We start from the raw sequence: 25,917 nt of genomic DNA, 5'->3' as shown, positions 1-25,917 counted from the left end.
ATGAACAAGAAGGAGGTATTGAAGCTAGCAAAAGGTTTCAGAGGGTGAGCCAAGAACTGTATTAGAATAGCAAGGGAGAGAGTGGAGAAAGAACTTCAGTACTTCTATAGAGACCGTCGAAACAAGAAGAGGGATATGCGTTCCCTTTGGATTCAGCGCATCAACGCCGACACTCGCCAACATGCTGTTTGTTTACTTTTAACTATTTCCTTATTTATATCTTTTACTGGTTTGTAGCAATAGGAGCGCCAAATCAATTGCACTTGAAATGGGTGACAAAGATTCGTATAAATTATCCAAAGAATGAGAACAACAAATTATTCGATATTTTTTACTCGTTCCTTGTGCTGATGGGAGTAGCAGGTACCTGATAAAATAGTCTAGCTGCACGCAGTTAGGTCGGATGCCATTTGTCAAAAGAAAAAATCTAATATTCTTATGCTTCATGATCCTGTTATGTTTTTTGCTTGACTCATTGTGTAATTATGTTTGTTGTCATTTTGTTCCGGATTAGTAGTTTAGACTTTTTAACTCCCTATCGTTTGTCTTAGGCAGTGTTGTCAAAGGCTCATTTAAAACGAGTGTAAGCCCTGTAGCTTAATAAAGCTCAAGGAAGGCCCTTCGCCTCGCTTAAGCTGCGCTAAGGCGTACGTCTTCTAGGTCATGCATTCTATGTCTTATCGAGTGGTACTAAGCAATAAAGTATAATTAGCAAAGAGATATAATGATTGTTAAAGGAAACATTTTGAATGAATTTGTTACTTTTTTTCCTGCATTACATATATATCTTTATTTTTCTTCATTGCGCTTTTTTTTTACTAAAGACCACACCTTAATTGCGTTTTGCGCTTAAAGCCCCAATAGACCTTAAAACACTTTTTTAAAGCATATCGCCTTTGACAACACTGGTCTTAGAGTCTTAGGTATTGTTTTTTTAATAAGAAGGTAAATTCTCATTAATCATAAGGAAATGGGAAATCTATAATGTATATGCAAATAATATACCGAGTCTGGGTTATACCAAACTGTTGTTATCGACAGTTGTTGCTCTCCAGCCATGTTGTCCATAGAAACAGGAGTACAGTTATCCAGTCTTATCAGTTTTCCTCTCACTGTCTATCCATCCGAGGTTCGAAAGGCTATCTTTGATGTCTTTGACATCACCCAGTGCACTCCAACAGGTTGAGAAATAGATACCATTTCTGCTAAGTATTGCTAAAGAGTATAAAAAATGATTGGGGAACTCTAGAGATCTTCTGCACATGTAACATAACATCTATGACGTATGTTATTAGCTTCCTTTCTTCTGTGCCAATCAGTATGTTGTAGCATGATTTCACGGTGAATTTCTCATCTTTCTTTGCTTTCCAAATTGAGAATCAGCTTCAGATGTATTCTATTCTTCTTGTTTATGCAAGAGAAGTTCCACTCTATCGACTTCCCAATCCTCTGGACTTAATCAGCCGTCCATTGTTATTTCTGCAGTCTGCAATTGTAGCATCTCTTTGGCAGGAAATTAATTTTTCTAAACAGCTTGCACGATTTACGAGTCCTGTCATAATAGTCCTAATTTACATCCATTCCCAACTTCCAATCTTACCAAGTTTTGGAATTCTGTTATTAGTTGTTAAGTAATATGCATGCATCCACAGTGCCGCCATAAGAGGTAGACACTATTTCAGTCGCCCGGTGCCCTTCCATGCCATACTTTTCCTTATTTGAAGATTCTTGTTCAATATTAAATCTCACAAGCCATTTGATAAAGTTAGCTTTTGTTGTGCAACTTGAAGTTCTCTTATCCCAAATCCTCCATAGGTTCCCCCCCCCCCCCCACTTGGGACTTGCATTTATCTAATTATTACTACCTCCGTTTAATTTTACGTGACGGTTTTTGACTGCACGATTTAAGAAAAAAAGAAATAAAGAAAAACATCTGAAACATACCAAAAGACATGGCATTTTTGTGGTTATAAGAGCAATTAATTAAGGGTAAACTAGAAAATTTAAAGTTATAGAGTTTCCAAATGTAGAAAAGTGTAATTCATTTTGGACATGCTAAAAAGAAGAGTGTCATATAAAATGGAACATAGGGAATACTTCACTTTTGCTGGCACATGATATAAGGCACTAGGTTTATGGCCATTCTATCCAACACTCTTATCACTTACAGCGAGTTGCCCACTTGCCCTCCATGGATGTCACCCTGGCACACTGTTGCATCTCTTAACTTGGAGTGTATGGCATCCCAAGTGGTAGGTAAGCTTCAGCTCTGCATCCAAAAATTGATGGTAAGAGCTGTACATGATTTCCATCTATTAAAAGGAACATGCTACGTTTTTCCAAGACAATATGCAACTCAGATCGTGTCTCAAAGATCAAAAGCACCACTCTTAGATGCTTCTTTTTTCTCTTCCTCTTCCTTACACAAGACTCTAGTTTCTTCTGCATATGAAATATGAAACTTTAACTTTGTCCATTCTCTCCTACTATCTGAAAGCCTTTCAGTCATCTTTTGTCCATGTATACTCAACAATCTACTCGGTACTTTTCAGTCATCCTTTGCCCTTTTTTACTAAATAATCTACTCGGTACTTCCATCGCAATCTGAAACAGAAAGGTGATAGGAGATTACCTGACCTTAGTCCCCTTTGTGATGGAAAGCTGGTACACCCTTTATAATGAAGAGAACTTTGACTGTAAAATTGCAGTTTTTTATCTATTTAATTCATCTCTTCTAAAAACCCATCTTATGTATAGTATTCAACAAGAAGGATTAGTTAACAAGGCGATTGGACTAATTTTCTAGGTCTAGTTTACAAATTATTCTTCTTGATTTGATATTCTCCTAGAATCTGAGCATTCATTAGCAACTAAAACAACATCCATGATCTTTCTTGCTTGCATGGATACATTTTGTGAGCCAACATAAGACTCCCTATGCATGTCTTTAATCTTTCAATTGACACTTGCCATTATCTTGTTGAAAGTTTCTAAGAGACTAATTGGTCTAAAGTCTCTTAGTAATATTGCATTCGTCTTCTTAGATATCTAGGATATAAAAGTAGCAATCAACCTTAAAGTACTGGAAAGTGTTCATCAAGTCTTCTTTCAAGATTCTTATCCCCAAATAAAAAGGGTTTTCTTACGAGATTGGCTAGCATCTTTTGGGGAATAAAAAGCCATTGTATAGCCATCGGGATTAGGGGTTTATTCCTTGCATATCTTAGGTATTGGGAGTAGGATAACTACTGTGTTGCGTAACAAAATTAAGCTCTATACCATTGAGTTTATAAATCTAACAAAAGGACTCACATATATCATTATTTCAGAGCACATATTGGCAGGCATCGTCCCATGAGGTCTTCAGTAGCATTAATATCCTTGTATCATTATTTAGCATGGTGGAAAGCTAGTGAGAATTAATTCTAAACTATGTAACACCAATAATCCAATATAGCTCATATTTGGAAAGATATTATTAGGATGTTTCCTTGAAATGAGGAAATGACTTAAGAGAAAGTTGAAGAGCAGTAAGCGCAGACAAAGTGTCCGTAGTTAGCATGATAAGTTTCTAAAAAGTGATGATTGTTAAAAGCAGCACAACTTTACCTCTTTTGTTCTTGTGAATTTAGGGACATTTGCTACTTGATGCTAGTTAAGATTTTCTTAGTGAAATATGCTAGTGCTCATGTTTTTTTGGAAAAACCACATTGGATTGCTTCTCCTGTTGTCATTATGGAGATAACCACAATTGTTCTCAAAGTTACAGAGTAGAATAACGTTGTTGTCCAAAGATTTGCTATAATTTGGAGTAAATTGTTCTTTGGCCACACATTAAGATTGTATTTTCTTTTCTTCATTTGTTATATTCTACTTCCAAAAAAAGTCTATCAGCATCAACTTTACATGACCCCTCCCCCCCCTTCTTTAGGTCAAGGACCATCAGTTAAGTGACAAATATGGCTGTTGTAAAGTCGAGTCAACACTATTTTTCAACTGAAGAAAGCTTCTCGTTTTTGTTTGTGTGCAGTTCTAACATAGGTTTGGCCTTTTGCCTTTTTATGTTTTTTATTTTTATAATGGTGGTGTCCACCGGGTATTTGCTATCTCATAACTCTGTTTACCAAGGCTTGGGAGATGGGAAGAACTCACTTAGAAGTTTTTTTTGTTGGAATTTGAACATAAGACCTAATGGTTCTCCACTCACTTCATTGACCACTAAACGATACCTTTTTCCCTTTTTCATCAGTCCACTACTTCATTTAACTCAAATCTTGTGTTGTATATTTGTATTGTTAAATGGTACTTTCACTCTCACTACAAAAAGACAAAACATCGACCCATATGATTTGTTAAAAGATTTTTTGATGCAAATCATGCTGTTTGCTTGTGTCATTTCTTTTATAGGTAAATTATGGAAACTTCATGCATGGGATGATGAAGGAGAATGTCCAGCTGAACAGGAAAGTCTTGTCCGAATTGTCGATGCTCGAACCATACAGCTTCAACGCACTGGTGGATATCTCCCGCAGCGCTTTCCCAGGAAATAAGACGGCAATAGTACCTCCTAAGAAGGAAGGTCTTGCTATTGTTCTTTGATTTGCATTTCCTATTCTCTTCTTTTGTCTACTCTTTCTTTCTATTTCTTTTTATATTTTTTTTGTCAGTCAAGTATTTATCAAAATATATAGGAAGTAGGTTATGCGAATAAATTTTATCAACACTTATGTTAGCAAACTTATAACATACTCTAGAAATTTTGTGTTTTTCTCATAAAAATTAGAGAGGAAATGTTTGTAGCAGTCAGTTTATATCTGTGGGAAAAACCTGAGAACTATCAATTATCAAATGCATCTTTAGCTTGATTCTGCTTTAACATTTGAATTACGCTTTGATTTTACCTCCTGAAAGATCATGCCTCTGCCCAGCTTCCTTCATTTAAACCCACTCAAACCTTTTAAATTGTATTTAATTAAATGGACCTCGTTAGAGTTATTTTTTTCTTTTCTCAAAGAAAAATAGATTATTGTATACGGTTGAAAACGATTTCGGCTTTCGTACGACTGGTTGAGATGAGAACATAATGGACCGAAGAGAGTCTTCATAATATCGAGATGAGATTCGAAGAAGGCACAAACGAGCTTCAAGCTTCAGGGACAGATCAAATACCGAGCTCGAAGTCATTGTCGAGCTCGAATCCAAATCGAACTATGATGAGAAGCGATGGAATCGAGCTTAAGAGCCAGAAGCCAACCAATATCGAGCCCGAGTCAATACAGGACCCCGAGTTAATATCGAGCTCGAGCCCACATCGAGCTCTAAGCCTTTAAACCGACCGATATCAAGTCCGATCAAGATCGAGCCAAGAGACAAGAGCCGTTACAGCCGCACTAAGAAAGGGAATCTCGGCGGAAATTAGGAAAAATACTGATTTATCATGGGTTTCCGACTATGTATTTTTTATTGTATCCAAAGCAGGATCCCTCTACTATAAGAGGGATAGCTATTATTCCTGTAAAGGAGGATCAAGTCATTAGTACATTGCAACTCAAATACTGTTGATACATTCTCATATTAGGAGATTATCCTTTCTAGCTTCACGGATAATTCCATATTTCTTCTTCATAAATCATCTTCCTTTCAACTCGGTTTGTATCTTTTCTTCATAGTCAATATTCGATATTTCTACTTACTCTTACGATTTGTGTCAAGTTATACCACATACCCTTAGAACTACGTACAAATTAACGCATCTGTTTTTCTTTCTTTACAACCTTATCTATTTCACATTCTTTGCAATCCATATTTATATTTCTCTTTATCCTTACAATTTGTATTAAGTTGCGCCACATATCCTTGGAACTACGTATAAATTTAACTCTATCAATTTATCGGGTAAACAAAATGATTCTCTTATTGAAAGATTAAGAGATAATGAGTTGGTTCTGGAGCAAATGAACAGTAAATGCTTCTCCTATAGTGCTGCTACTGCCACTGCTGCTGCTTCTGTTTTGTCTTAGCTCAGTCAAGGATTATCATAAAGGGAATTATATGAATTTGAACCGAAAACTGAGCGGAAGTTATTATGGTTCGGTTTTGGTTATTAAAATCACAAACCGAAAATCGAATTAACCGAACCGAAATTCTACAAAATCGAACCGAACCGATCGATGCCCGCCCCTAGCCTCATGGATGAATCACCGGGTTCGAGTCCATAATTATTGACACTTACTCTACGAATACTCACTTTCACAAGTAATCAAGTTTTAAGCACAAGTAGCACAGGAAACATTCCTTTATTACCAAGATACTGATAAAGAGAATGTAATGACCTTTGACAATGAGAATGTAATGTAAGGACTTGCACTGCGCTAGCTTATCTTCCTAAACTAAAAGAACGCATTCTTACATGTTACAGCTAAAAACTAGGGGTGTACATGGGTCGGGTTGATTCAGATTTTTTAATTACCAAATCAAACCAATAAAAGTCGAGTTTTTTAATCTCAATTTTTTGTGTTTTCGAGTTTTTTCTGTTTTTTTTCATAAAGTCTTTATAGCACAAAACGTAAAATTTGTGTTTCAAATATTTCTTTAATCCTAGTAAGATAGAACTATATAAGGTGTTTTTCAATAAAATAACATAAATATGAGATGAGTAATGACATTGTACTAAAATATTCAACAATAAAGATAATAAAATCGCATAAAATAAATATTATTAATAAACCATAATGAAAACAAACATAATTTAAAATCATGACTAATAAGTACTATTATTTACATGACTAACCACTAAAAGAAAAATAAGTAATACATTTTATCTAAACCATAGAAAAACTAAAAAATAGATATCCAACACTATTTTCATCCATAGTACAATTGAATTAAATGTCTTTTATTAGCATTAGTATTGATTTGATTTTGGTTTAGGATATATTTGAGTTAATAAAATTTATGGACTATAAAACTTATTGGAGCATCCAAAAATTATAAGTCCAAGCTTGAAATAATACGTTTTGAATACATAATTCTCGACACTTTGCTCATTCGGGACAATCAAATTTATTGGGAACAACCCGGAACATAAAATAAGGAACTTGAGCCAACCATACTTGAAACTTACGAGAACATCATGGAATTCAATTCTAAGAGAATAGTTTAGACAACATACCTCAAATTCGTCCCTCAATGATACTACAACGATCCACTACACTAAGTAACTTCAATATACAATAACAACATCCAATGAGACCAATATTAGTAACAAATTCCATAACTTAGGTCATTTAAGCATTTTATCAAATACCTAGTACGCATTAATCTCTACACCACTTAACCATAGAATTAGATCATCCAACTACTACCATTTATGAATAATTTATCCCACCATCATTCTTAAACAATTCATAACTTCCAACATCACAGACATGACCATCCATCCACACCCAACCAACAAAATTCCATCAAATAATCACCTTTCAATCTCTACAATGGTTATGTATTTAAACTGGGAACTTATGGCTTCCAATCACCATACCATAAGTTTCAATACTTAATTCATACTCATATTCCTATAATATATCCATACATGTAGGTCTAAAGGTGTAGGATTATCTTTTGGAAGAAATCTTGCAAAACTGTTATTTGAGTTCTTGAAGAAATTTCTTGAAGATCTATGTATTTTATGGAGGATTGAGTTACTTTTAGGGTAGAATTGATGGAATGAAACACCAAATTAGTAGGGATTACTCACCTTGAATATGGGGGGGGAGGGGGGAGTTGGAGGTCTTGAGAGAGTGGAAGAAAACCCCAACATTCGGCCAAGAGAAATGGGAAAAAATAAACCCCGAAATGATTATATGTTGTTTTGAGCACCACAGGTAGCGTGGGGCACTACCTGTGGCCGAGTTTCCAGAACATCAAAATTCCCAGCGCCAAGGCTAGCGCCCCATGCTACCCTGGGCGCTGGCGATGGGAAATTATTTCTACTTCGCTCGAAAATGGACATAACTCTCTAATACGATATCCGAATTCGATAATTCTTTTTGTTATGGCTCCATAATTTCAATACGAATCTAATGCTTCAATCAAATCTGAATTTGAAGCTCATTTTCTTAATATGATACCACTTATGCTTGAAAAATAACGTCGTTGAAACACTTTTCATGTCAAAATAATGCGGTTCCACCCCATAGGTCTCCTTTGATACTCGAATAAGTTATTGCCGAATACCGTTATTGCACTTTAAATTCTTAAATTATTAAAAAAATTTAACGGGACATTACAGTATCTGTAATTGTGAGACTTTCTATTGAATTCAAGTATTATGTTTTCAAACTTAAAAGATATTGTATTTTATTAAGGTTGTCGGCTTGCCTAGTATTGAGATAGGCGTCATCACGACATGTAATATTTTGGGTCGTGACAGTACTAGAATGAGTAATTAAATTGACTAATCACTGTTGGCTTGCCAGACGGCCGTATTAGGCGTCATCACGACCACCCGTGGATTTTGGGTCGTGACAATTTATTGCAGCAGTATACTATTACATTATATTGTATAATGTAACAATATAGTTAAATTTGGTAATTTTTTAATTTTTCAAAAAAAAAATCAATGTGTCATTTTTTAATTTTCTAATAGAGTTCTCGATATCATATATCCTGTTCGTATATGATATATACCATGTGGGTATCATAGTATACTGCAATAATATACTTCAACTGCTACTAATATATTTTGATATACTATATGCTAGAGAAAGTCATTTTCTAATGATTCATATATTAAAAACTACAAATAAATAAAAAAACAAAAATAAAGGAGCCAAAAATGTGTGCAGAATTAGAATATGAAAAAACAGAAATTAAAAACATGATCTGAAATAATAATAAATGAAGATAGAAAAGGTAAAAAGAAAAAAAAATGAAAGCAAAAAGAGAAGAGAAAACAAGTATAATATATAAGTTGTTCTAAAAATTGAATTAAAAAAATAAAACAAGAAAAAAGACAAAATGTATATTATACCAATTATCTATATTATATTAAAAGCACGAAATCCCTTAGCGAAATGTCGTTCGCCTTTTTTGCCCTTTACAATTTAATTTCATATCAGGCTAAATAGTCATTTAATTATTCTAATATTTATTAAGACTTTAAAATCAACTAAAAATCTTGCATATTAAATAATTACCTTATTTGAACTACTAGGTAAGAAATTCTAATATTTAAAAATCAAATATTAATTAAAGATTTACCTTATAGACCTATAAGATAAACATAGTAATTAAGTAATATATAAAACCTAACATAGAAACTTCTGATAACTTATACTTTCTTTATGGTGTTGAATCAAACGGTAAATGAAGAATTGAAAGAATCAAATCAAATTTGACATTAGTCTTGTTTATTATAGGTCTTGTTTTTAATACATGCAATTTCTTCTTTGAATCCATGACAAAGAATAAGTTGATCAAATATTTTATGTAAAAGACTTTCTGTGGATTAAGTATGTAATAAATAATAGAAACTGATATTGCATGTATTAAAAATAAAAGTATGTTTCATCTAATACTTATTATTAATGTATTATCTATTACTCCTTCTAATATTTTAACGAATATTTTCTCATATGGTTTTGAATATCTCTCTTATTTTTTACTTTATTTTACTTTAAATTTTTTGGCTCTTATATCGTATTTATCTGTTTTATTTAACAAGCTAAGCTTGCTAAATATTTATCAATTTAAAAGACTTACATGATTGATACTTTTACTATAACTTAAACATATCTTAATGTATTTATTATGTAATTTTAAAAAAAATTATACTGAGAGACTAAAAGTTTTAAATCAACTAAATTTTATACATTAAATCATTTTTTGAATTATATAAGTTTCAATATTAATATCTTGTATAATATCAGTTGGCAGTCATATGATTTGTTTATTCTCAATTATAGATTTATAACTGATCATAAAATTAAAACTAATTAATTTTATATAATTTAATTAACTTAGTAACAATAAAAAAGAAAAATATAGAGAAAAACTTTTTGTCTAAAAACATATTTCATTCTTTAGTTATATACAAATACAAATACAAATACAAATCCTACTAAATACTATTATTAGGTATAATTTATCCCAATATTCATAATTATTATACCTTTTAACTCAACATCAAATTTTAAAAACTATCGAATGAGATAGAATAATTGCATATAAGATATACAAAATTTAATAATATTTATATAATTTTTAAAAGTGTTATATTATCGATATAAGGTACACGCGCAAAGCGCGTACCCTAAGGCTAATATTAAAAAAAGGTCTCATCCTATTTCCAAACAGGATGATATCAAGAAGATCACCAAGTTCCAGAGTTATCCATTCCCCATGCAGTATCTTGGTTGCCCAGTTTATTGCGGCAGAAAGAAGGTTATGTATTACAATAATATGGTGGCTAAAGTTGTTAACAAAGTTCAAGGTTGGCAAACGAAATACCTATCATATGGTGGCAAAGCGGTGTTAATAAAATCAGTCCTACAGTCTCTACCTCTACAGCTGTTATCAGTAGTTCAACCTTCCAAGGGAGTTCTCAAACAGATGGAGAAAATTATGGCAAATCTTTTCTGGGGAGAGGATGATAACAGATACAAAAAACGTTGGAAAACATGGGGTGATCTGTGCCTACCAGGTCAGGAAGGAGAAGTTGGGTTCAGGTCACTTCAAGATATTTGTAATTCTTTCTGGACTAAATTGTGGTGGAATTTCAGGACTCAAAACACTCTATTAAAAGAATTTTTAGAGGCTAAGTAGTGCAAAAGGCCTCATCCTGTTTCCAAAAAGTGGGCAAATGGTTAGTCCCACATTTGGAAAAGATTGATGGATAGTAAGAAAAATGCTGAAATGTCTATCTTCTGTAAGATTGGACGAGGAGATGTTTCTTTCTGGTGGGATAATTGGACAGTACTGGGAGCTTTAGCAAACATAGTTCCAGGAGGAAGGACATCAAAGAATACCAAAGTGCAGGAATTCATACATGAAGGTGCTTGGATGAGGGACAAATTGATGGGAAAAGTATCTGAATCGACAGTCAATACAATCCAGAAAATAAAAATTAATGCTGATAAGAGAGACTATCCTATTTGGCTATTGGAAAAAACTGGGGAATTCACATGCAAATCTGCTTGGCAAAATCTAAGGAGGAAAGGATGTGGCACCTTTACTAGCAGCAGGATTTGGCACAAACAAATCCCATTCAAGATTTCATTTTTCATGTTGAGGTTGTTGCAGGCTAGAATTCCTACAGATGATGTAGTTAACATGGTCACTTCCAGATGCAGTTGTTGTACTAAGCACGAAGAGGAATCCATCAATCATCTTTTTACCTGCAACGAGATTGCAAGACATGTGTGGAACTATTTTTGCAATGTATGTGCCGTCAAATTCAGTCAGGGACATGTTAGACACGTCTTGATGAATTGGTGGATAGCTAAGGCTAAAAATGAAGTTCATTCAACTCTATTACAATGTGTGCCATCAGTCGTTTGTTGGGATATTTTGAAGAGTAGATGTGCAGCTATGTTTGAGAATAAGAAAATGTCAGCATGGCACATTATTCAACAAGTTTCTAATCTTATGACTTTGATAATTAATTATCAATTCCCTACTCTTCAACTTCCTCAACTTTGGATTGATAAATGTAAGGTTATAGAGAATTTGAAGCATTGTATACAATTTCAGGCAGTCATCTGGAGGAAACCTGAGATGGGGTGGGTAAAATTTAATGTGGATGGGTATTGTAAAGGAAACCCTGGCACAACAGGTGGTGGAGGAATGATCAGAAACTATAATGGTGAGATGATCAAGGCATTTGCAGAGTTCTATGGCCAAGGGAATAACAACTTGGCTGAAGCTAAGGCTATGTTATATGGTGTCAAACTGTATTGTAATTGTGGCTTTACTAAGGTTATAGTATAATCAGATTCCATGCTAATTGTGAATTTGTTTAACCAAAGGATGAAACCACCATGGCAACTCACTCAGATTATTGAGTAGATTAGAGAGGTCACAGAAACTGGAAACTTTCTCTTTGTACATATTTTTAGAGAAGGGAACGCAATTGCAGACCATCTGGCCAAGTTGGGAGAAAGTTCCAAGACGTTTCATATCTTCAACCAAGTTGTTTCTCTTCCTATGAAAATTAGAGCTTCCTTGAAGTTAGATCAAGACAACATGCCGAACTTCAGATTTAGACAAAAGAAGAATCAGTTCACAATCAATGATGTCACAATTTGATTTTGTTATGGATTTGATTGTGCTGATGAAATTATCAAAGTGTAAGGAGGAGTCCTCCACTCTTCAAATAGTCATATGTATACAATATTTCATTAGATTGGTGTACACCAATTTACGCTGTGTAATTGAGGCAAAGGTTTATGTCCTCCTCCGGGTTGTTGTTAACTTTGATATATACAACCAGGTCATGCCTAACCTCTCCATCATAATGATGGATTTTTTATTATTAAAAAAAAAAAAAAACACGAGGGTGCAAAGTGCCAAAATCGTGAGCAAATGGACCTTTGTATATACAGATACATTCTTAATAGCAGGCATAATCTACACACACTTGTTTTGCTGTATGTACCATTTTGTGTGCATACCTTTGCACATTTTAACACAAACCCAAGTCTTGCCAAGAAGTTAAAAGATGAACAAGAAGGAGGTATTGAAGCTAGCAAAAGGTTTCAGAGGGTGAGCCAAGAACTGTATTAGAATAGCAAGGGAGAGAGTGGAGAAAGAACTTCAGTACTTCTATAGAGACCGTCGAAACAAGAAGAGGGATATGCGTTCCCTTTGGATTCAGCGCATCAACGCCGACACTCGCCAACATGCTGTTTGTTTACTTTTAACTATTTCCTTATTTATATCTTTTACTGGTTTGTAGCAATAGGAGCGCCAAATCAATTGCACTTGAAATGGGTGACAAAGATTCGTATAAATTATCCAAAGAACGAGAACAACAAATTATTCGATATTTTTTACTCGTTCCTTGTGCTTATGGGAGTAGCAGGTACCTGATAAAATAGTCTAGCTGCACGCAGTTAGGTCGGATGCCATTTGTCAAAAGAAAAAATCTAATATTCTTATGCTTCATGATCCTGTTATGTTTTGTGCTTGACTCATTGTGTAATTATGTTTGTTGTCATTTTGTTCCGGATTAGTAGTTTAGACTTTTTAACTCCCTATCGTTTGTCTTAGGCAGTGTTGTCAAAGGCTCATTTAAAACGAGTGTAAGCCCTGTAGCTCAATAAAGCTCAAGGAGGTGCCTTCGCCTCGCTTAAGCTGCGCTAAGGCGTACGTCTTATAGGTCATGCATTCTATGTCTTATCGAGCGGTACTAAGCAATAAAGTATAATTAGCAAAGAGATATAATGATTGTTAAAGGAAACATTATGAATGAATTTGTTACTTTTTTTCCTGCATTACATATATATCTTTATTTTTCTTCATTGCGCTTTTTTTTACTAAAGACCACACCTTAATTGTGTTTTGCGCTTAAAGCCCCAATAGACCTTAAAATACTTTTTTAAAGCTTATCGCCTTTGACAACACTGGTCTTAGACTCTTAGGTATTATTTTTTTAATAAGAAGGTAAATTTTCATTAATCATAAGGAAATGGGGAATCTATAATGTCCAATGCGGTATATGCAAATAATATATCGAGTCTGGGTTATACCAAACTGTTGTTATCGACAGTTGTTGCTCTCCAGCCATGTTGTCCATAGAAACAGGAGTACAGTTATCCCGTCTTATCAGTTTTCCTCTCACTGTCTATCCATCCGAGGTTCGAAAGGCTATCTTTGATGTCTTTGACATCACCCAGTGCACTCCAACAGCTTGAGAAATAGATACCATTTCTGCTAAGTATTGCTAAAGAGTAAAAAAAATGATTGGGGAACTCTAGAGATCTTCTGCACATGTAACATAACATCTATGACGTATGTCATTAGCTTCCTTTCTTCTGTGCCAATCAGTATGTTGTAGCATGATTTCACGGTGAATTTCTCATCTTTCTTTGCTTTCCAAATTGAGAATCAGCTTCAGATGTATTCTGTTCTTCTTGTTTATGCAAGAGAAGTTCCACTCTATCGACTTCCCAATCCTCTAGACTTAATCAGCCGTCCATTGTTATTTCTGCAGTCTGCAATTGTAGCATCTCTTTGGCAGGAAATTAATTTTTCTAAACAGCTTGCACGATTTACGAGTCCTGTCATAATAGTCCTAATTTACATCCATTCCCAACTTCCAATCTTACCAAGTTTTGGAATTCTGTTATTAGTTGTTAAGTAATATGCATGCATCCACAGTGCCGCCATAAGAGGTAGACACTATTTCAGTCACCCGGTGCCCTTCCATGCCATACTTTTCCTTATTTGAAGATTCTTGTTCAATATTAAATCTCACAAGCCATTTGATAAAGTTAGCTTTTGTTGTGCAACTTGAGGTTCTCTTATCCCAAATCCTCCATAGGTTCTCCCCCCCCCACCACTTGGGACTTGCATTTATCTAATTATTACTACCTCCGTTTAATTTTACGTGACGGTTTTTGACTGCACGATTTAAGAAAGAAAAAAATAAAGAAAAACTTCTGAAACATATCAAAAGACATGACATTTTTGTGGTTATAAGAGCAATTAATTAAGGGTAAACTAGAAAATTTAAAGTTATAGAGTTTTCAAATGTAGAAAAGTGTAATTCATTTTGGACATGCTAAAAAGAAGAGTGTCATATAAAATGGAACATAGGGAATACTTCACTTTTGCTGGCACATGATATAAGGCACTAGGTTTATGGCCATTCTATTCAACACTCTTATCACTTACAGCGAGTTGCCCACTTGCCCTCCATGGATGTCACCCTGGCACACTGTTGCATCTCTTAACTTGGAGTGTATGGCATCCCAAGTGGTAGGTAAGCTTCAGCTCTGCATCCAAAAATTGATGGTAAGAGCTGTACATGATTTCCATCTATTAAAAGGAACATGCTACGTTTTTCCAAGACAATATGCAACTCAGATCGTGTCTCAAAGATCAAAAGCACCACTCTTAGATGCTTCTTTTTTCTCTTCCTCTTCCTTACACAAGACTCTAGTTTCTTCTGCATATGAAATATGAAACTTTAACTTTGTCCATTCTCTCCTACTATCTGAAAGCCTCAGTCATCTTTTTGTCCATGTATACTCAACAATCTACTCGGTACCTTTCAGTCATCCTTTGCCCTTTTTTACTAAATAATCTACTCGGTACTTCCATCGCAATCAGAAACAGAAAGGTGATAGGAGATTACCTGACCTTAGTCCCCTTTGTGATGGAAAGCTGGTACACCCTTTATAATGAAGAGAACTTTGACTGTAAAATTGCAGTTTTTTATCTATTTAATTCATCTCTTCTAAAAACCCATCTTATGTATAGTATTCAACAAGAAGGATTAGTTAACAAGGCGATTGGCCTAATTTTCTAGGTCTAGTTTACAAATTATTCTTCTTGATTTGATATTCTCCTAGAATCTGAGCATTCATTAGCAACTAAAACAACATCCATGATCTTTCTTGCTTGCATGGATACATTTTGTGAGCCAACAAAAGACTCCCTATGCATGTCTTTAATCTTTCAATTGACACTTGCCATTATCTTGTTGAAAGTTTCTAAGAGACTAATTGGTCTAAAGTCTCTTAGTAATATTGCATTCGTCTTCTTAGATATCTAGGATATAAAAGTAGCAATCAACCTTAAAGTACTGGAAAGTGTTCATCAAGTCTTCTTTCAAGATTCTTATCCCCAAATAAAAAGGGTTTTCTTACGAGATTGGCTAGCATCTTTTGGGGAATAAAAAGCCATTGTATAGCCATCGGGATTAGGGGTTTATTCCTTGCCTATCTTAGGTATTGGGAGTAGGATAACTACTGTGTTGCGTAACAAAATTAAGCTCTATACCATTGAGTTTATAAATCTAACAAAAGGACTCACATATATCATTATTTCAGAGCACATATTGGCAGGCATCGTCCCATGAGGTCTTCAGTAGCATTAATATCCTTGTATCATTATTTAGCATGGTGGAAAGCTAGTGAGAATTAATTCTAAACTATGTAACACCAATAATCCAATATAGCTCATATTTGGAAAGATATTATTAGGATGTTTCCTTGAAATGAGGAAATGACTTAAGAGAAAGTTGAAGAGCAGTAAGCGCAGACAAAGTGTCCGTAGTTAGCATGATAAGTTTCTAAAAAGTGATGATTGTTAAAAGCAGCACAACTTTACCTCTTTTGTTCTTGTGAATTTAGGGACATTTGCTACTTGATGCTAGTTAAGATTTTCTTAGTGAAATATGCTAGTGCTCATGTTTTTTTGGAAAAACCACATTGCATTGCTTCTCCTGTTGTCATTATGGAGATAACCACAATTGTTCTCAAAGTTACAGAGTAGAATAACGTTGTTGTCCAAAGATTTGCTATAATTTGGAGTAAATTGTTCTTTGGCCACACATTAAGATTGTATTTTCTTTTCTTCATTTGTTATATTCTACTTCCAAAAAAAGTCTATCAGCATCAACTTTACATGACCCCCCCCCCCCCCTTCTTTAGGTCAAGGACCATCAGTTAAGTGACAAATATGGCTGTTGTAAAGTCGAGTCAACACTATTTTTCAACTGAAGAAAGCTTCTCGTTTTTGTTTGTGTGCAGTTCTAACATAGGTTTGGCCTTTTGCCTTTTTATGTTTTTTATTTTTATAATGGTGGTGTCCACAGGGTATTTGATATCTCATAACTATGTTTACCAAGGCTTGGGAGATGGTAAGAACTCACTTAGAAGTTTTTTTTGTTGGAATTTGAACATAAGACTTAATGGTTCTCCACTCACTTTATTGACCAATAAACAATACCCTTTTCCCTTTTTCATCAGTCCACTACTTCATTTAACTCAAATCTTGTGTTGTATATTTGTATTGTTAAATGGTACTTTCACTCTCACTACAAAAAGACAAAACATCGACCCATATGATTTGTTAAAAGATTTTTTGATGCAAATCATGCTGTTTGCTTGTGTCATTTCTTTTATAGGTAAATTATGGAAACTTCATGCATGGGATGATGAAGGAGAATGTCCAGCTGAACAGGAAAGTCTTGTCCGAATTGTCGATGCTCGAACCATACAGCTTCAACGCACTGGTGGATATCTCCCGCAGCGCTTTCCCAGGAAATAAGACGGCAATAGTACCTCCTAAGAAGGAAGGTCTTGCTATTGTTCTTTGATTTGCATTTCCTATTCTCTTCTTTTGTCTACTCTTTCTTTCTATTTCTTTTTATATTTTTTTTGTCAGTCAAGTATTTATCAAAATATATAGGAAGTAGGTTATGCGAATAAATTTTATCAACACTTATGTTAGCAAACTTATAACATACTCTTGAAATTTTGTGTTTTTCTCATAAAAATTAGAGAGGAAATGTTTGTAGCAGTCAGTTTATATCTGTGGGAAAAACCTGAGAACTATCAATTATCAAATGCATCTTTAGCTTGATTCTGCTTTAACATTTGAATTACGCTTTGATTTTACCTCCTGAAAGATCATGCCTCTGCCCAGCTTCCTTCATTTAAACCCACTCAAACCTTTTAAATTGTATTTAATTAAATGGACCTCGTTAGAGTTATTTTTTTCTTTTCTCAAAGAAAAATAGATTATTGTATACGGTTGAAAACGATTTCGGCTTTCGTACGACTGGTTGAGATGAGAACATAATGGACCGAAGAGAGTCTTCATAATATCGAGATGAGATTCGAAGAAGGCACAAACGAGCTTCAAGCTTCAGGGACAGATCAAATACCGAGCTCGAAGTCATTGTCGAGCTCGAATCCAAATCGAACTATGATGAGAAGCGATGGAATCGAGCTTAAGAGCCAGAGGCCAACCAATATCGAGCCCGAGTCAATACAGGACCCCGAGTTAATATCGAGCTCGAGCCCACATCGAACTCTAAGCCTTTAAACCGACCGATATCAAGTCCGATCAAGATCGAGCCAAGAGACAAGAGCCGTTACAGCCGCACTAAGAAAGGGAATCTCGGCAGAAATTAGGAAAAATGCTGATTTATCATGGGTTTCCGACTATGTATTTTTTATTGTATCCAAAGCAGGATCCCTCTACTATAAGAGGGATAGCTATTATTCCTGTAAAGGAGGATCAAGTCATTAATACACTGCAACTCAAATACTGTTGATACATTCTCATATTAGGAGATTATCCTTTCTAGCTTCACGGATAATTCCATATTTCTTCTTCATAAATCATCTTCCTTTCAACTCGGTTTGTATCTTTTCTTCATAGTCAATATTCGATATTTCTACTTACTCTTACGATTTGTGTCAAGTTATACCACATACCCTTAGAACTACGTACAAATTAACGCATCTGTTTTTCTTTCTTTACAACCTTATCTATTTCACATTCTTTGCAATCCATATTTATATTTCTCTTTATCCTTACAATTTGTATTAAGTTGCGCCACATATCCTTGGAACTACGTATAAATTTAACTCTATCAATTTATCGGGTAAACAAAATGATTCTCTTATTGAAAGATTAAGAGATAATGAGTTGGTTCTGGAGCAAATGAACACTCAATGCTTCTCCTATAGTGCTGTTACTGCCACTGCTGCTGCTTCTGTTTTGTCTTAGCTCAGTCAAGGATTATCATAAAGGGAATTATATGAATTTGAACCGAAAACTGAACGGAAGTTATTATGGTTCGGTTTTGGTTATTAAAATCACAAACCGAAAATCGAATTAACCGAACCGAAATTCTACAAAATCGAACCGAACCGATTGATGCCCGCCCCTAGACTCATGGATGAATCACCGGGTTCGAGTCCATAATTATTGACACTTACTCTACGAATACTCACTTTCACAAGTAATCAAGTTTTAAGCACAAGTAGCACAGGAAACATTCCTTTATTACCAAGATACTGATAAAGAGAATGTAATGACCTTTGACAATGAGAATGTAATGTAAGGACTTGCACTGCGCTAGCTTATCTTCCTAAACTAAAAGAACGCATTCTTACATGTTACAGCTAAAAACTAGGGGTGTACATGGGTCGGGTTGATTCAGATTTTTTAATTACCAAATCAAACCAATAAAAGTCGAGTTTTTTAATCTCAATTTTTTGGGTTTTCGAGTTTTTTCTGTTTTTTTTTCATAAAGTCTTTATAGCACAAAACGTAAAATTTGTGTTTCAAATATTTCTTTAATCCTAGTAAGATAGAACTATATAAGGTGTTTTTCAATAAAATAACATAAATATGAGATGAGTAATGACATTGTACTAAAATATTCAACAATAAAGATAATAAAATCGCATAAAATAAATATTATTAATAAACCATAATGAAAACAAACATAATTTAAAATCATGACTAATAAGTACTATTATTTACATGACTAACCACTAAAAGAAAAATAAGTAATACATTTTATCTAAACCATAGAAAAACTAAAAAATAGATATCCAACACTATTTTCATCCATAGTACAATTGAATTAAATGTCTTTTATTAGCATTAGTATTGATTTGATTTTGGTTTAGGATATATTTGAGTTAATAAAATTTATGGACTATAAAACTTATTGGAGCATCCAAAAATTATAAGTCCAAGCTTGAAATAATACGTTTTGAATACATAATTCTCGACACTTTGCTCATTCGGGACAATCAAATTTATTGGGAACAACCCGGAACATAAAATAAGGAACTTGAGCCAACCATGCTTGAAACTTACGAGAACATCATGTAATTCAATTCTAAGAGAATAGTTTAGACAACATACCTCAAATTCGTCCCTCAATAATACTACAACGATCCACTACACTAAGTAACTTCAATATACAATAACAACATCCAATGAGACCAATATTAGTAACAAATTCCATAACTTAGGTCATTTAAGCATTTTATCAAATACCTAGTACGCATTAATCTCTACACCACTTAACCATAGAATTAGATCATCCAACTACTACCATTTATGAATATTTTATCCCACCATCATTCTTAAACAATTCATAACTTCCAACATCACAGACATGACCATCCATCCACACCCAACCAACAAAATTCCATCAAATAATCACCTTTCAATCTCTACAATGGTTATGTATTTAAACTGGGAACTTATGGCTTCCAATCACCATACCATAAGTTTCAATACTTAATTCATACTCATATTTCTATAATATATCCATACATGTAAGTCTAAAGGTGTAGGATTATCTTTTGGAAGAAATCTTGCAAAACTCTCATTTGAGTTCTTGAAGAAATTTCTTGAAGATCTATGTATTTTATGGAGGATTGAGTTACTTTTAGGGTAGAATTGATGGAATGAAACACCAAATTAGTAGGGATTACTCACCTTGAATATGGGGGGGGGGGAGGGGGGAGTTGGAGGTCTTGAGAGAGTGGAAGAAAACCCCAACGTTCGGCCAAGAGAAATGGGAAAAAATAAACCCCAAAATGATTATATGTTGTTTTGAGCACCACAGGTAGCGTGGGGCACTACCTGTGGCCCAGTTTCCAGAACATTAAAATTCCCAGCGCCAGGGCTAGCGCCCCATGCTACCCTGGGTGCTGGCGATGGGAAATTATTTCTACTTCGCTCGAAAATGGACATAACTCTCTAATACGATATCCGAATTCGACAATTCTTTTTGCTATGGCTCCGTAATTTCAATACGAATCTAATGCTTCAATCAAATCTGAATTTGAAGCTTATTTGCTTAATGTGATACCACTTATGCTTGAAAAATAACGTCGTTGAAACACTTTTCATGTCAAAATAATGCGGTTCCACCCCATAGGTCTCCTTTGATACTCGAATAAGTTATTGCCGAATACCGTTATTGCACTTTAAATTCTTAAATTATTAAAAAAAATTAACGGGACATTACAGTATCTGTAATTGTGAGGCTTTCTATTGAATTCAAGTATTATGTTTTCAAACTTAAAAGATATTGTATTTTATTAAGGTTGTCGGCTTGCCTAGTATTGAGATAGGCGTCATCACGACATGTGATATTTTGGGTCGTGACAGTACTAGAATGAGTAGTTAAATTGACTAATCACTGTTGGCTTGCCAGACGGCGGTATTAGGCGTCATCACGACCACCCGTGGATTTTGGGTCGTGACAATTTATTGCAGCAGTATACTATTACATTATATTGTATAATGTAACAATATAGTTAAATTTGGTAATTTTTTAATTTTTCAAAAAAAAAAATCAATGTGTCATTTTTTAATTTTCTAATAGAGTTCTCGATATCATATATCATGTTCGTATATGATATATACCATGTGGGTATCATAGTATACTGCAATAATATACTTCAACTGCTACTAATATATTTTGATATACTATATGCTAGAGAAAGTCATTTTCTAATGATTCATATATTAAAAACTACAAATAAATAAAAAAACAAAAATAAAGGAGCCAAAAATGTGTGCAGAATTAGAATATGAAAAAACAGAAATTAAAAACATGATCTGAAATAATAATAAATGAAAATAGAAAAGGTAAAAAGAAAAAAAAATGAAAACAAAAAGAGAAGAGAAAACAAGTATAATATATAAGTTGTTCTAAAAATTGAATTAAAAAAATAAAACAAGAAAAAAGACAAAATGTATATTATACCAATTATCTATATTATATTAAAAGCACGAAATCCCTTAGCGAAATGTCGTTCGCCTTTTTTGCCCTTTACAATTTAATTTCATATCAGGCTAAATAGTCATTTAATTATTCTAATATTTATTAAGACTTTAAAATCAACTAAAAATCTTGCATATTAAATAATTACCTTATTTGAACTACTAGGTAAGAAATTCTAATATTTAAAAATCAAATATTAATTAAAGATTTACCTTATAGACCTATAAGATAAACATGGTAATTAAGTAATATATAAAACCTAACATAGAAACTTCTGATAACTTATACTTTCTTTATGGTGTTGAATCAAACGGTAAATGAAGAATTGAAAGAATCAAATCAAATTTGACATTAGTCTTGTTTATTATAGGTCTTGTTTTTAATACATGCAATTTCTTCTTTGAATCCATGACAAAGAATAAGTTGATCAAATATTTTATGTAAAAGACTTTCTGTGGATTAAGTATGTAATAAATAATAGAAACTGATATTGCATGTATTAAAAATAAAAGTATGTTTCATCTAATACTTATTATTAATGTATTATCTATTACTCCTTCTAATATTTTAACGAATATTTTCTCATATGGTTTTGAATATCTCTCTTATTTTTTACTTTATTTTACTTTAAATTTTTTGGCTCTTATATCGTATTTATCTGTTTTATTTAACAAGCTAAGCTTGCTAAATATTTATCAATTTAAAAGACTTACATGATTGATACTTTTACTATAACTTAAACATATCTTAATGTATTTATTATGTAATTTTAAAAAAAATTATACTGAGAGACTAAAAGTTTTAAATCAACTAAATTTTATACATTAAATCATTTTTTGAATTATATAAGTTTCAATATTAATATCTTGTATAATATCAGTTGGCAGTCATATGATTTGTTTATTCTCAATTATAGATTTATAACTGATCATAAAATTAAAACTAATTAATTTTATATAATTTAATTAACTTAGTAACAATAAAAAAGAAAAATATAGAGAAAAACTTTTTGTCTAAAAACATATTTCATTCTTTAGTTATATACAAATACAAATACAAATACAAATCCTACTAAATACTATTATTAGGTATAATTTATCCCAATATTCATAATTATTATACCTTTTAACTCAACATCAAATTTTAAAAACTATCGAATGAGATAGAATAATTGCATATAAGATATACAAAATTTAATAATATTTATATAATTTTTAAAAGTGTTATATTATCGATATAAGGTACACGCGCAAAGCGCGTACCCTAAGGCTAATATTAAAAAAAGGTCTCATCCTATTTCCAAACAGGATGATATCAAGAAGATCACCAAGTTCCAGAGTTATCCATTCCCCATGCAGTATCTTGGTTGCCCAGTTTATTGCGGCAGAAAGAAGGTTATGTATTACAATAATATGGTGGCTAAAGTTGTTAACAAAGTTCAAGGTTGGCAAACGAAATACCTATCATATGGTGGCAAAGCGGTGTTAATAAAATCAGTCCTACAGTCTCTACCTCTACAGCTGTTATCAGTAGTTCAACCTTCCAAGGGAGTTCTTAAACAGATGGAGAAAATTATGGCAAATCTTTTCTGGGGAGAGGATGATAACAGATACAAAAAACGTTGGAAAACATGGGGTGATCTGTGCCTACCAGGTCAGGAAGGAGAAATTGGGTTCAGGTCACTTCAAGATATTTGTAATTCTTTCTGGACTAAATTGTGGTGGAATTTCAGGACTCAAAACACTCTATTAAAAGAATTTTTAGAGGCTAAGTAGTGCAAAAGGCCTCATCCTGTTTCCAAAAAGTGGGCAAATGGTTAGTCCCACATTTGGAAAAGATTGATGGATAGTAAGAAAAATGCTGAAATGTTTATCTTCTGTAAGATTGGACGAGGAGATGTTTCTTTCTGGTGGGATAATTGGACAGTACTGGGAGCTTTAGCAAACATAGTTCCAGGAGGAAGGACATCAAAGAATACCAAAGTGCAGGAATTCATACATGAAGGTGCTTGGATGAGGGACAAATTGATGGGAAAAGTATCTGAATCGACAGTCAATACAATCCAGAAAATAAAAATTAATGTTGATAAGAGAGACTATCCTATTTGGCTATTGGAAAAAACTGGGGAATTCACATGCAAATCTGCTTGGCAAAATCTAAGGAGGAAAGGATGTGGCACCTTTACTAGCAGCAGGATTTGGCACAAACAAATCCCATTCAAGATTTCATTTTTCATGTTGAGGTTGTTGCAGGCTAGAATTCCTACAGATGATGTAGTTAACATGGTCACTTCCAGATGCAGTTGTTGTACTAAGCACGAAGAGGAATCCATCAATCATCTTTTTACCTGCAACGAGATTGCAAGACATGTGTGGAACTATTTTTGCAATGTATGTGCCGTCAAATTCAGCCAGGGACATGTTAGACACGTCTTGATGAATTGGTGGATAGCTAAGGCTAATAATGAAGTTCATTCAACTCTATTACAATGTGTACCATCAGTCGTTTGTTGGGATATTTGGAAGAGTAGATGTGCAGCTATGTTTGAGAATAAGAAAATGTCAGCATGGCACATTATTCAACAAGTTTCTAATCTTATTATTTTGATAATTAATTATCAATTCCCTACTCTTCAACTTCCTCAACTTTGGATTGATAAATGTAAAGTTATAGAAAATTTGAAGCATTGTATACAATCTCAGGCAGTCATCTGGAGGAAACCTGAGATGGGGTGGGTAAAATTTAATGTGGATGGGTATTGTAAAGGAAACCCTGGCACAATAGGTGGTGGAGGAATGATCAGAAACTATAATGGTGAGATGATCAAGGCATTTGCAGAGTTCTATGGCCAAGGGAATAACAACTTAGCTGAAGCTAAGGCTATGTTATATGGTGTCAAACTGTGTTGTAATTGTGGCTTTACTAAGGTTATAGTATAATCAGATTCCATGCTAATTGTGAATTTGGTTAACCAAAGGATGAAACCACCTTGGCAACTCACTCAGATTATTGAATAGATTAGAGAGGTCACAGAAACTGGAAACTTTCTCTTTGTACATATTTTTAGAGAAGGGAACGCAATTGCAGACCATCTGGCCAAGTTGGGAGAAAGTTCCAAGACGTTTCATATCTTCAACCAAGTTGTTTCTCTTCCTATGAAAATTAGAGCTTCCTTGAAGTTAGATCAAGACAACATGCCGAACTTCACATTTAGACAAAAGAAGAATCAGTTCACAATCAATGATGTCACAATTTGATTTTGTTATGGATTTGATTGTGCTGATGAAATTATCAAAGTGTAAGGAGGAGTCCTCCACTCTTCAAATAGTCATATGTATACAATATTTCATTAGATTGGTGTACACCAATTTACGCTGTGTAATTGAGGCAAAGGTTTATGTCCTCCTCCGGGTTGTTGTTAACTTTGATATATACAACCAGGTCATGCCTAACCTCTCCATCATAATGATGGATTTTTTATTATTAAAAAAAAAAAAAAACACGAGGGTGCAAAGTGCCAAAATCGTGAGCAAATGGACCTTTGTATATACAGATACATTCTTAATAGCAGGCATAATCTACACACACTTGTTTTGCTGTATGTACCATTTTGTGTGCATACCTTTGCACATTTCAACACAAACCCAAGTCTTGCCAAGAAGTTAAAAGATGAACAAGAAGGAGGTATTGAAGCTAGCAAAAGGTTTCAGAGGGTGAGCCAAGAACTGTATTAGAATAGCAAGGGAGAGAGTGGAGAAAGAACTTCAGTACTTCTATAGAGACCGTCGAAACAAGAAGAGGGATATGCGTTCCCTTTGGATTCAGCGCATCAACGCCGACACTCGCCAACATGCTGTTTGTTTACTTTTAACTATTTCCTTATTTATATCTTTTACTGGTTTGTAGCAATAGGAGCGCCAAATCAATTGCACTTGAAATGGGTGACAAAGATTCGTATAAATTATCCAAAGAACGAGAACAACAAATTATTCGATATTTTTTACTCGTTCCTTGTGCTGATGGGAGTAGCAGGTACCTGATAAAATAGTCTAGCTGCACGCAGTTAGGTCGGATGCCATTTGTCAAAAGAAAAAATCTAATATTCTTATGCTTCATGATCCTGTTATGTTTTGTGCTTGACT

At 33.8% G+C, this 25,917-nt stretch overlaps 2 pseudogenes; both read left to right on the top strand.

Moving 5' to 3' along the window:
• On the top strand, positions 1 to 4,658 carry LOC142171393 (uncharacterized; annotated as a pseudogene).
• Positions 4,659 to 12,715: 8,057 nt separating this feature from the next.
• On the top strand, positions 12,716 to 17,387 carry LOC142171392 (uncharacterized; annotated as a pseudogene).
• Positions 17,388 to 25,917: the final 8,530 nt, after the last annotated feature.

The sequence above is a fragment of the Nicotiana tabacum genome, chromosome 17 (assembly GCF_000715075.1).
Source record: "Nicotiana tabacum cultivar K326 chromosome 17, ASM71507v2, whole genome shotgun sequence".
In the NCBI taxonomy this organism is placed as follows: domain Eukaryota; kingdom Viridiplantae; phylum Streptophyta; class Magnoliopsida; order Solanales; family Solanaceae; genus Nicotiana; species Nicotiana tabacum.
Note: the sequence above shows the minus strand (reverse complement) of the source record. Positions and strands in the feature narration are given on the sequence as shown.